Below are 13,655 nucleotides of genomic sequence, written 5' to 3'. Positions count from 1 at the left end.
CGCCGTCCGTGAAAGGAGAGAAAATTACCACAGGTGTTAATCAAACAAGCTTTTTCAAGAAATTGATTGAACAGAGCATATTTATAGACAAAAATTTTTTTTTTTACTTCATTATCTGAGATTATCAGTGCAGGGTTACAGAAAATATAACATAACCTAAAAAAAAGACATAAAGAAAAAATATGGTTATAAATTGTTATCGCGTTTAAATAGTTCTTGCGGAATAAAAACGAGTAAAGCAAAACCCTAAATGTGCTGAAAAAAGGCCGTCGCTAATTCAGATTATTGACAGACTATTAAATCTTAGATTTCTGTTCCAGGGAGAGCACTCCGTACTGTCCATGGACGAACGAAGTTACTCCCCTTTGTTAATTGTGCGACTTGTTTACTCGCTCGTCAAGAGAAGGTACATTCCATAATCGGTGTTAACGGGCAAAAAGTCGATGCGATAACAGGATTTAAGAAAAATGTTAGAAGATCAATATTAAAAATAAGGTAATTCGAGCCATTGTGCTTTAAAGAAAAGTAAACGCTGTATAAACCGCGAGAACAAAAAATTAATGAAAGACTAAAGGACAATAAAGGCAAATAAAGGCAAAACAAGCCAGTGACATGAGAGAAATACTTACGTGCCATGATGACACTTGCGAGTACGATGAGAAATACCACCTCCACACGTTCGCGAACATTCTGAGGGGTCTGACCAGTCCCCCCACACACCAGGAAAAGACTGAAATTGGAGAACATTAAATAAGAGAAAATGGATGTCTAAGATTATCTGTCTCTCCTTATTTGTATCTCACTCTTTGACGAATGCAGAGCGTGTCATCGGTCTTTATTTTCTGACCTTAGAAAACATTTTGATTAACATGCTGCCTGCACCACTATGTTAATTTTAAGCAGTTCGGTAGATGCTCCAGTATGATTTAAATGATAATACTTGAAAAGTGTATTACAATAATAAAACTAATTAAAAAAACACGCTATGAAAAGGTAATGATGTCTTTTTTTCATTGCTTGTAGGCAGCCAAAAAAATGTACAGAATAAACAAACAGAAACCTTTACGAGCTCTCTCTTTTACGCACACACTTTCTCTCTCTTACACACACTTTCTCTCTCTCTGTGACACACACTCTCTCTTTTACACTCTCGTGTTTGTGTGACGTCATAGCTATATATAGTCCATTACGAGGACGTCTCCAGCGTTACCCGGTAACCCAGTTACCCCACCTTATCCTCCCTGTTACCACCTGCTAGGCGGCTCGCCTTCTTACCTCTGCGACGGAAGTTTGCACAAGAACACAGAGAAGGAAGACTAAGACTCCGAGTAGCGTTTCCATGGCAGCCTGTCACGTGATATGCACGTGATGACCAAGAAGGTACTGCTGGGCTTGTGAGTCACAAAGCCTGCATCGAGCGACTTTTGTCAAAACTTTCTCACCTACTGTAGAAATCTGCCACAGAAAAAAAAAAAACGAGAAGAAAAGGTTAGCATGTTCGTCATTGTCACCCTCATCACCACCCACACACGATCTAATGTGCTACAGAACTGTCCTGTCGTTTACCTGAGGTGACATAAAGTATTTTAAAACTACATTTACCAAGTATTTGTGTGAGATTCTATTTACAGAAAGCCGTCCATTTTTCAAAAAAGGAGTCACCTTCGAAACAAATGTGTTTGCCTGGAAACGAGATCCGAACCTCGCAATCCTCAATGCAATGGGGGTAACCGCTTTATCACCGAGTTACCCGCCTTTCCATTTTGCACATTTAATAACGGCCTCCACTCACGCTATATTGCGGCCCTATGCTCCACCGGGGGTGAGAAGGAATAATAAGAAGAAGAGAACTCACGCTATATACCTCCTACTGTTCCCAATAACGAGTTTGTACTCTTTGCCTCTGCGTGCAAGATTCCACAAGACATGGCGGTGTAGGGTCGTACAGCACAACGTGTCCATGGAACGCAAACTTCTGTAAGAAAATGAGGACCGACGAGCTTGCCACACCCCATTTCCACTAAGACAGTTCAACACAAGACTTCAGTCATCCAAGACACCCATGGCCACCTTTTCACAGAAAGCACTGTTGTACTCTGTCGATAGACTGAATAATGCAAAGACCTGTAGAAGCTGAAGACAGACGATTTCATCCTTCACAACAGACTAGAAACAACGAACCTACCAGTCGTCCGGGAAGAGGTCGAAAGAACTGAGCTAAGTGAGGTACTCAAGCAAATGGGGATGAAACAACAACGGCTCTCACTGCTCTTATGCCAAAGGTCTGGAAACGCAAAAAATGGTCCAAACAATAGATGCAATCACTAGTTATGCTTCTTCTAAAAAAGGAAGCTGAAAACACTGCCAGAATTTTTAAAACTTCTAATGAGACATCCAAGCAAAGTCATGCTGAAAGTAATACAGAACCACATCAGCACCATGAGAATCTGCTAGCAGAAGGACAGACTGGCTAGGCAGGCTAAGTAGGAGCACGGTGAAGCAGATCTTTAGCATCCTGAGAGAGAAGTATCTTCAGCATCCTGAGAGAGAAGTATCTTCAGCATCCTGAGAGAGAAATGTCTTCAGCATCCTGAGAGAGAAATGTCTTCAGCATCCTGAGAGAGAAATATCTTCAGCATCAGCGGGACTGCAACACTCAGTCCACAGGGAAATGGACAGCTTCTCGGGTTAATAAATTTATTTTTCACAAAAAATTCTCGTCTCTTATAGCATTACTTCGTTCGATACTGTAGACATTTTTTTTTTCAATCCCACAATCCCAGTCAGATCACCAGAAAGACCCTAGTTCAATTTTCCGCTCGCAAAGAAATGTTGTCCCTTGTGCCTGTACATATTAGCCTCACTTTCCATTCATCTGATTTCCGTCTTCCGACTTTGAAACTCATTTAAATTAAGTTGATTTGACTTCAGAAGTTTCCAGACCCGTGCAGGTTGGCAATAACAGCCTCTGTTCAATAAAAAAAAAAAAAATTAATGGGGTGAGTACAAGAATTAAAGCATAACCACGGCGAGATTTATTAACGCTTCGCATGAAAAAAAAAAATATCTTGGCGAAGAAATGTGTTTGTTCAAAGGCCGAGATTCGATGCAGGGTTGTCCAAAGTGCAAGGATTAAGTTTTCGTCTGACAAACAAGCGATTTCCTTGATTTGTGACTCCTAACCTCACCTCAGGTTATGTAACTGTAGCTAGGGACTGGTCCTCATTTGTTCACATGACCTCAGAAATCGGGAAGGCAATCACTGTGGGAAGTAGAGCAAAGAATGCCGCAGATCGCAGTGATTTATTGGTTTCTGTGCACAATAATCCCCTTTCGATTTTTTTAATATAATGGTTAGTACACCAATAATAACCATAAAACAGTAACCAGTTAGTGACCACGTTCGTGACTTTGTGGGAATATGTGCAGCTAGTGTGTCTGTGTATGCGCGCGCGCAATTCTGAGGTCCAAGTTTGGTCCTAGATGAACCTAACCTTTCTCAATCGCACAACAACAAAAATGCCAAAAAGCTTCTTTTTTTTTTCCCCTTGATTATCTGTTGAAATTGTGGATGGATATACACTAGCTGCAGGCGGAAATTACACTAAAACATCATTTCTTGCTGGCGCCACTGTTGTTGTTTTTTTTTTTTTTTGTGTGTTTTTTTATACCAGATTCGCCGACAAAAATTTTGTTCTCGTCTGTAATTACTGCTACTAGTTATCACAGTATGAGAGAAGCTTTTTAATGTAATGTCACACAGAAAGGAATGGAAATCGATAAATACTCAACAAAATCTTAAATTAATTTAATTATATAGCTAATACAACATTTTATTTGAGTAGCGCACGAAAAGTGGTTGTTAATCTTACGGTTTTATTCTTCCATATAAAATATTCTTTTCTTGTAGAAACACAGAGACAGGCCACAATACATTTTGACTTCTGCTCAGCAGCAGTTGGAGAGGTAACAGTAACTGCCAACATCGATGAAATTCGATCACTGCACGAAGACTTAAGAAAATCCTATCGATTGAACTACAACAATTAACTTCTTGCACTTTCAAAAACACTCTGGCTCTCTTTCCTGACAACTAGTTAAAATTTCGCTGTCGCTGAACAGGAAGTCCCATTGGATTCACGTTGCGAAATGTAATTAGGGTTCGCTTCCTCGCTTTTATAATTTTCGAAATTTCACAGCTTTCGGGCTGACGTCCGTTTCTGGCCCTCCGAGAGAGAGAGAACACAAGCCATGTAGCCACTAACTCCTTGATTACAACAATGAGTATAGACATTCTAGCATTTATCCAACTTTCTCATCTAAATCCTTACATGGCCATAATATATTACATGCCATGTATGAGTATATACCTTCTTTCTTTCTCACATGCATGAGATATAGAGTGTAAGAAAGAACGTGAATCATAAAGAGAATGAGGAAGAAAGAAGGCAGAGCTTGTGTCAAAGCGTGCATGAGAAGGAGGATGAAAGTGTGTGACCACATACCTACGTGTGTATGTGTGTGAAGACCTGGAGGTGAAAGCCTGAGAATATATGTATATATATGCTTGTACCTGCGTGTATCGATACAAGCTTACAAACTGACATCCGCACTGTGTTGTCTAGGGCTATGTTTCCAAAGGATAAATCTGCGAGGAAAAACCAGAACATAAGTAATGCTTACCATCGTCCACAGACTGTCATAACAGCTTGAAAGGAGACTTTAATGAGGGCTTTGCAAAAGAAGATTAATGAAAAACTCGGCATCAGAGATAAGGAAAGCGAAAACGAAAGAACCTAAAATCATTGACTTTGGAAAGGTTAGCCTGGTAATGCCCTGACACCACACTTAAAGGCCCATAACTGCAATCACAGCATTTTTTATTCCCTCCCTTATTTCGTTTCAGGCGAGTAGAGCGCCACGACGTTTTCAAGGGAGAGAAGCGATGTGCCATGAGAGCAGTAGACTGGCTGCCAAGTAGACTGGCTGTTGAAAGGGTGGCGGACAGACAGGCTTTAATGGTCACCAACACCAACGGCATGCAGTTAAACAGAAACGGATTCAGAAAGTGTATTCACACGCCTCCATCCATCAGTCAGTCAAACGAAAATACAGACTCACCAACAGTGTGCGATCGCGCGCGTGCACACACACACATACACACAGAGAAAAGGAGACAGACAGACGGGGTAAGAAAGTTAATGAGAAAGTTCATACAGACACAGAGTTGGTTGTTTGAGTGTTTATGTTTTTAATGAAGCCAGTAACTGATACTATATTACTACAAACTAACCTTGGTAGTAAATCTTAGTAAGACACGTCAAGCTTAAAGTTAAAAACATACAGACAGACAAACAATAAACCGCGGTTACCAAATCAAGACTAGTCAGAAGCCTAAACGAGAATAGGCGGACAGTAACAGTAGTTGTCACATCAAGCGTAAAGAGATGAAGACAGGAGGAGTTGCAGACTAACAAACTACCAGAGAAGGTTTACAGACAAACAGACAGACAGACAGACAGACGAAAGCCATGTAGTCAATAAAGTGAGGCGCAGGCAGTGGCTGCTAAAGCTTCAATCAATACGTCACCGGCTTTCAGTCGCTGGACCATCCTTCTCTCCATAATGGAGAAAATGTACAGGCCTGTTTCAAAATCAATAAGGAGGTCGCCTGAGGATATCTTTACAAAAAAGGAGACTAAACAAACTCCACATCGTACCATACACAAAAAAGAGAAAAAAACAGAGTAAGGAAAATTAGTGTCGACAAAATGGCTACCCCCTTCCACAAAGGGGAAAAACCCTGGAGCAGATGAACTCGTTTTCTCCTCGTTGACTTTCCTTTCTTCAAAGAAAAAAAAACGTGAATCATTACATGGAGTCATTACAGGAAGCTACCTGCTATTCATCTCGGCAAGGGACACAAGTCCGGAAGAATAATAACCATTATTTCTATGTGAATGGAAAATAAATGAGGAGACCTGTGTGGCACAAGACACTGCAGGGGAACTTCTGCCGTCCTTCTACACAACTCTATCTTGAAACTATGAAAGAAAAAGAAATGGATTTCTATTTATAGGAAGACCAATAAAGGTTGCATGATATTTATGAGCACATAAACATGGGTGCAGGTATTTAACAAGCACAAAACTGATGAGTCATCCCCATCATCGGCATTGTCATCGGTTTCATATTTTTATTTATAATGCTGTGAACCCTATGAAAAAAAGAACTACGCCTGAAGTCGTCGACCGCCTTCTGTCTGGTAAGCCTCCTTTTATTATCTAATTAAGATGAAATTACCCTAGTCATCTACCGGTGAAATTGGTTGAGCCTTATATTTTGTTGAACTTTAATCACCCTCTTCACTTATTTATTTTAGGATAAGAAAAACAATCTTTGCTAATCATAATGTTTACGCTGTAATACACGATACACAATACGATGTGACCATCCAGACGATGAAGTTTGTCACGTGACTGCAGCAGTGTGAGGCGATAAACCACTCCAGTGACATTCAGTCCGTTAAATATTCTTTTTTAAATCGCGAAATTTACACCTACGTGAATCATTGCTCCTGGTTGAATTATTAATGAGTGAGAGAAGGGGAGAAATGACTTCTGTTAGCAATTCACTGAGCACTCAAGAACATAAAAACCCACCGAAAACTTAAGTCTCCATGTCATCCCAGAGGTCTGTAACATACAAGATGATGCTACGAGCGTGGTGGAGGGTCGTCTGCAGGTCGAGGGTAGCTGCTAGAATGATCATTTCTGTTGCCTCTTACGCCCGATCATCTCCATCTCACCCTCCTGTCAGCGGACGGGTAAGAGAAGCTAATGGCCGGGCAAGTAGGTCTAGCAAATCACCTTAACAGGGAGTGGAGGTGAGGTCGGGCGGTGGTCGGCTGAATGATGAGATGAGGTTGCTTCGTCCGCTGAGTGGAATGGGGACACGCCGTTACACTCCCGTTAGCCAGCCATGCACGACCGACCGCGTCACGTGTTCAGGCTGGGAGAAGGGGAAGTAACTTAGTAACGAACAGAACGATCTGGTGGGGCTTGCTCGGATGAACATGCTCACCCCCCCCCCCTTTTTCATACCAAGGACAGTTGCACTGAGAGGTGTGTCTGAACAGGCGGTTATTTCTGGGAAATCTGGGGTTTCCATTGGTAATTGCACAGCTTTTCGGCATGAAAGGTCACAAATGATGTGGCAATGCATTTCCGATACTACTTTCGGTTTAATGTCGGCTGTTAATAAGTGCAGTGTTGTTCGACTATGTCAGCTCTTACAATAATATACATAAAAGATTGTCGACATCGCTGTGTACCTCAGAGCACAGTTCAGGCCAACCAATGTCCATTGTCCTTTCATGGGTTTCCAAAGGATGAGCAAACGATGAAGATTTGAAATGGAAAAATTCGTTAGGTTTATAAGTTTATTATGCATGCCTGTGTGTGTGTGTGTGACCTGTGTGCAGACACTTTGCAAGTGCCATGAATTCATTAATTACAACGAGGTATGTATGTATACATATTTATAATGATTATTATTAGTGTGCTCTCACTGCACAGACATAGAATATAGCGAATTCTCTAGGAACTGTCTAATTATAAACAAATATTTTATAAATTGCTAGTACTTATTTAACTATAATTTTGCTAACATTAGTGAGCAGAAAAATTACATCCTAACTAACTTTAAGTGTGTGGGAAATTACAGTTTTTGTATACGATCTGTAGCACCCAGAGGTTGCTTGGCAACCATCGTCGTAGGGATTCGGTGCAAATGTCTTTTTTTTTTAGCAAAGCATAAAGAAACAGGAAAAGCATCATTGGGGCAGATCATATTTTTCGCACACATAATTACGGAGGCGGATTGCGATGAGTCAGAGGACAGTAGTGCCGGGCATGCTGGGAGTGTCCACACTGCACACGTGACATACACTGTGACAAAACCACGGCTTGACAAACAACAAGCTCATTTTCAACTTGCTAATTTTGTAGGGCCAGCAAATGATGTTACAAATATCAAAACTGCTCTTGGAGGAAAAAAGTTTCCCCACCCATACCACGGAGGGTTGGGAGAGGTAACGCGAGAGGTCATGGGTACCGTTACAAAAATATGGCCTCTCCGAGAAAAGTGAGGACTCCCCCTCCCTACTTGCTACAAAGACCTATTCCAAGCCAAGGATGTGCGGAGACCATCGCTAGGCGTTGCCAAGCAGAGCTGTGGAGTCTGTTGATGCTGGCTGGTAGCATGGCCCCAGGTCTGGCTGCTCGCTGAAAGTCAGTGGGCGACAGACTGTGAAATGACTTTCTTTGCCGGTTGCGCCGTCTATGAACTTCCTCCCAGAGCCGCACTCTTCCTCCTGTCGCCTAGTGACGCATGCGCTAACTGCAGATAGGCAGTCTGGGATACAGCGATTATACACAAGACGGTTGGCAAGGGGGAAGAGAGAAAGAGTGAAGGAAGGGCGGGGAGGGGTGTCCAAAGAGAAGGGGAGGCAAGAAGCCAGTCAGCAAGACAGGCGGAAAGATGGACAGACATGCCGACACGCAGGTAAAGGGATGAACGACAGATAGGGAGAAAAAATGAGAGAGAGAGAGAAAAAAAAGGGAAAGAGGACGAGTTTATGAAAACTGTCAAGTCATACCGAAAAACGACATTGAATGTGTTCATCATGCTATGAGCGAGGAATTTACATTTGATACAACTACAAGGACTGGAGAGAAAAACTAACAGCTTGCTATCGATTGTGTCAACGAGGATTAATGGAGCTGCACCTACAAGGAAATAACCGTAGGTCACTTTTATGTCAACTGGCAGGTCATCTTTACATCTTTCACTCATTCACCGATATTTCTCTTTCACCACTTCCTCATATCTCTTTCTCTCACACAGTTTCGCACACAAGCACGCACACGTGCACATAAATTGTTTCGTGCACACTTCACCATTATCGACACAAGACCGTACCTAGAACAAACCACAAAGGATCCAGGAACATTAAACCTTGTGCTTACGAAGCGGTCAACGAAAAGACTGTCTGATATGAAAAAATTTTTAAAAAAAAACGCCGTCCATGCTCAAGTAGGGTCCAGAGATTAGAGGCTGCTCCATCTCATGGAGGGGAAGTAAATACTTAAAACGATTTGGGGCTGGAAGCCATCTTGTAAACAGCTCAGTAGGAACCCGCGCCAGAAGCTCCTTCATTGATTCATACATCTGGACTGCTAAGTACTCATCCCGGCTAGTCACTATGGCGGACGACGAGATGCTGAACAATACGTTAAACTGTCTATTGATTTCTCTCCTCGTCTTACAGAAACAGGTCTGCACAAAAAAAAAGGTTAAAAGTGCTTTTCTTTCGATTAGAGTTTGGTTTGAGAAATAAGAAATGTCAGTACATTTTTTTTTCCGAACACACCCTAGCAAGAAAAATAACGAAAAGAATAGTTACCTCCCTTGCATTCTACATCCTCTCCCTTACCCTCCGCCCCTTCAACCTCCCTAACATTCTACATTCTCCCCCTTATCCTCCACCCCTTCAACCTCCCTTGCATTCTACATCCTTCCCCTTACCCTCCGTTTCACCGCCCGCCTAACCCCGTCTATGCGACTGCGCACACGTCTTGCGCAATGCGCGTGTTCCGGTTCGTGACATCCAGCATGGCGTCTCTGGGCGGTTGTGGCGCAAATCCGCTGCAGCAACAGCACGCGGGAGCCGGAGTCAATATTGTTGAAGGCGGAGAATAAAGTGGAGTGCGCGAATTAGCCTGACGTGCAGCTCGTGCACAGAGGACGAGGGCCGGACTCCAGCTCGGCTGTCTGTGTGCGCAACTTGCCCGAACTTTTTCTTCGCCTTCCAGACGATGTTGAGACAACCGAGTTGAATAGGCTCTTGCCGGGTGGGAGTTAGCAGCCGTGATGTTGATGTTCTCTATCTGTCGCATTTTTTTCCCCCGATGCTTTTGTAATGAAATATTAGCCTAGATTTCCGGCAGAGTGAGGACGATGTTTACTTTCATAACAGATTTTCAGTACACAATGTCTTCGCGTGAAACAAATAAAGATAATTACTGAGGACGATGAAAATGACACTTGCCTAACAATATATCCCAGTAAGCAAGCACGTACACACCACAGTAATCTACATTAATCAGTCTACGATGTCCAACCTGTAGACCACAGTTACTCTGAGGCACACGAGAAACTCTCCAGAAGCCAAGAGTCAACAGCAGAAGGTGATTAGTTAATTCACGGTGATCGCTCTGCTGTGAACTACATCCCTGGAGCAAATAAAGTAAGCGAGAGTGGAAAAGTCAGTTTGCGATGTGGTTAAGCAGAAAATAATAAATCATTCATCTTTTTAAGAGCAAACCCCTCAAATAAACAATCACAAAAAGTAGAGAAACGAAACGGAGGTCCATTACAGACATGAAGATTGATATCCTTGACATCCGAATTGAAACAACAACACTCAAATAAAATAGAATTCGCTTCCTTAACATGAGAGGCGAGAGAGAACAAGAAAGCGAAAAAGGAGGACTGTGTGTGTGCGTGATCACGGAGGTTCATTAAAAATCTTTTTATCGCTGTCATCGCATGCTGTATAATATTCACAGGAAATATCCGTATAGGGGTCAGTTACAGTCAGCCTGCTATACCAATGTAGGTGCGTTCCCAGACCTGTCCAAAACCTTCAAGACCCAACAGTCAACTGTGGAGCTGAGGCACGTTTAATGCAGATAACCGACCGAAGTTCTGCAAGTACTGACAGCCATCCACAGTAATGAGCGCCCCCTAGCTTCGGGGTGAGGGGAACGAAGTGTCGCGTTGTGAATCCTCCCTAATCTAATTATAGCGCAAAGGACTGGCTCTGGCTCTTTGCCGCCCGCCTGCAACTAGACATCTCATCCTCTACCCCAGTCCCAACTTCCACAGCCCGCCATCTTATGTACGTCACTTGAAAGGGGAGTTAATACGGTGTGGGATTCTGATGACGAGTTAGCTTTGCTTGATCACCTTTACCCAACTCTTGTGAGCTTGTTTGTTTGTTTGTTTGTTTTTGTAATGAAGGCAGTTTAAACTGTTTCCTCTCGGAGCCACCAGGTGATCAGAACAGATTTTTATTTGACGGCGAAAATCAGAACAAAATAAAAAACAAACGAATCAACGAGAAGACCTGCTTCAGAAGCACAGGCCTGACCAAGAGGCCGTGGAAGTGTACCTCAGTAAATTAAATCAAAGACACTGACATCGGGGTGGTGTTCACCGTCTGGCCATCAAAGTCACTGCATGCCTGAGGGTGTGCGGTCAAGCGCACATTTGTCTCCGGTGTCTGAAAGACAGCTTCGCTACAGGAGCTCCGGAGAGACAGGGAATGGGATTAAAAGGTTAAGGAGTTCTGACTGACGGGATGTAGCAAGGGGGAGGGAAGAGGGGAGGAGTGGCGATGGTGATAAGTGGATGAGTGAGGGATCTACTTACAGGGGTCAATGTTAGTCTGGAGGTCAGGTTTGGGAAAGGTAGAGAAACAAGCCAGGGGAAGAGGCGTCACAGCTCAGGACGGAAGTGCCAGAGACGAAAGTAAGAGGAAACAATGACTGTCTGACTGTTGATCGCGCTTGGTTACTCACTGTGGGCGATTAGGACACAAATAATACAAAACAAGGTGAAAGAAGAACAAAGAATACAACTAGAATCACCAGAATAAGAAGAAAACTAAAGATATCAAGAACAACCACTAATGATGCGTATACTGCTTCCAATAATGAGCTTATGCAATGATTCTAGAAGTAAACTAAAACGTTGAAAGTGAGAGAGAGGGGAGGGGCTGAGAACAACTGACATTAAGTGGTTTTAGATTGCACTTAATCACTAAATGGCAGAACTGTAATAAAAATAACAACCTGAAATCTACTTTAAACACGCACGTACGCGCGCGCACACACACACACACTCTCTTTCTCTGCTATGTCATCGCCCTCGTTAACGTTCAAATACCGAGAATGTGTTTGATGAAATGAATACAGGAAGAGATGTGATTTGTATGACATTCACATCATTACGGATGTGTTTTTCCACCGGTGGAGTTGTCGGTCATGTGGAGCTGAGGGGGGCGCTGCACGCCCTGAAGATAATCGCGGGTAAGTGGAGAAGATTAAACGAGACACCCTGTGCACTGTGCACACACGGACCGAGCGCCAAGTGAACAGCGCTCATTAATATGGCGCCTGGCACGCAGCAGATGTCCACGAGCGGGAATGTTTTTGATGAAAGGAACAAGAGTGTGACTCACACACGCACGCACGTACGCATAAATACTTATCTATATGTACAAAAACTGGAACAGGTGCTCACGTGCACGCGCGAACACACATGATGTGACAAACACAAAGATAGGTGGGAGGGGAGGAAATAGGAAAAACGGGAGGTAGGGGCTGGAGCAGGTTCATGAAGTCAGCATAATAATCACCTGTCACTTGTAAATAATTCCGCCATGTCACACGGTGTGAGTCACAAACAGATGCATGTGAGTGCCAGAAGCACTGGAAATGCTCCCACATACTTTCATTTGTATATTCTACAGCAAAATTAAACGAAGCCTCCCTTTTCTCCCAGTAAAATATTTAGAAAGTCTCACACTTGATATATGCAGTAGTGAAGAATGTTAATCACACAACCAACAAAAAGAGGAAGAGAAAAAAAACCCCAGAGAATCGAGGAAAGAAAATAAATAATTGAAGTGAAAAAAATACAAGAAAGAAAAAAGGTTAAAACAAACAATTTTTTGTATCTTGTAGTTCCAGATATGATCTCCACTATTAGAAAGTAGTTTATGCGGATTTATATTCCTTTAAATCATTGCGCCGTCTTCACATTTACTATGCAGAAGGTCGTGACATCGAGTAGGCACAGTCCAGTTAGGACCCCCGACAGACAAAGACTACATTTGACAGTCACTGAGATCCTCAAAGGACTGACTTACATCCAGAATACACTCATCGTTGTTTTCTTGTCAAAGTTTGACAATTCCTCAGTTTCACGATGTTTCATAATTGTTAGCATCAGGTGGTAGCAGACATTGTGTTGAGATGCTGCATTGTCACTCACCCCATTACCACATCTCTTAGCAACAAGACAATGGACTGTCTCCAGCTAAGAGAAGCTCAACGGCTGTCTGCTCATTTATGTAGAAGCAATCCAAGTCCATTAAGTCGTCGATCATGTCTGTTGGTAAACCTGTACGCCGGCTACAGCCGCGACCTTTTATTTCACTCGATTGTCTGCCTCGATGACTACGTCGGGATCTTCCGGGAAAACCTTTCCCCTTGTTTCTGTTGTCTTCAACGACGCACTACTTTCTTCTTACACTCCACCGTGTTCTTGTTAGTCATTCCTTTGACCTTCCCTTCGTAAAATGTCAGACCACCATCACGGTTTTTGTTCACCTTGTTCAGACATCGCTCTCTTTCTCTCTAAATTATCTCATTATTTTTTGGTGAAGTTTCCTTCTCAATACTTCGCTGTCGGGCTCTTGTAACATCTTAAATGCAAATCTTCCGTTTGACGACAAGGTTACAGAGACTAACAGTCATCCTTTGACCAGCTCCTGTCTTATGGTCAATAGAGGCGGCAGGATCGTC

At 42.8% G+C, this 13,655-nt stretch overlaps 1 protein-coding gene across 1 annotated transcript in view; it reads right to left on the bottom strand.

Moving 5' to 3' along the window:
• Nucleotides 1-13,655, bottom strand: part of LOC112570339 (papilin-like) — a 62,946-nt gene that overhangs the window by 36,233 nt on the left and 13,058 nt on the right. The window contains 2 exon segments of the mRNA XM_025248729.1: nt 630-730; nt 1,276-1,455. The gene's annotated coding sequence lies outside the window, so the exon portion shown is untranslated.

Source organism: Pomacea canaliculata, linkage group LG8, assembly GCF_003073045.1.
Source record: "Pomacea canaliculata isolate SZHN2017 linkage group LG8, ASM307304v1, whole genome shotgun sequence".
Classification (NCBI taxonomy): Eukaryota; Metazoa; Mollusca; class Gastropoda; order Architaenioglossa; family Ampullariidae; genus Pomacea; species Pomacea canaliculata.
Note: the sequence above shows the minus strand (reverse complement) of the source record. Positions and strands in the feature narration are given on the sequence as shown.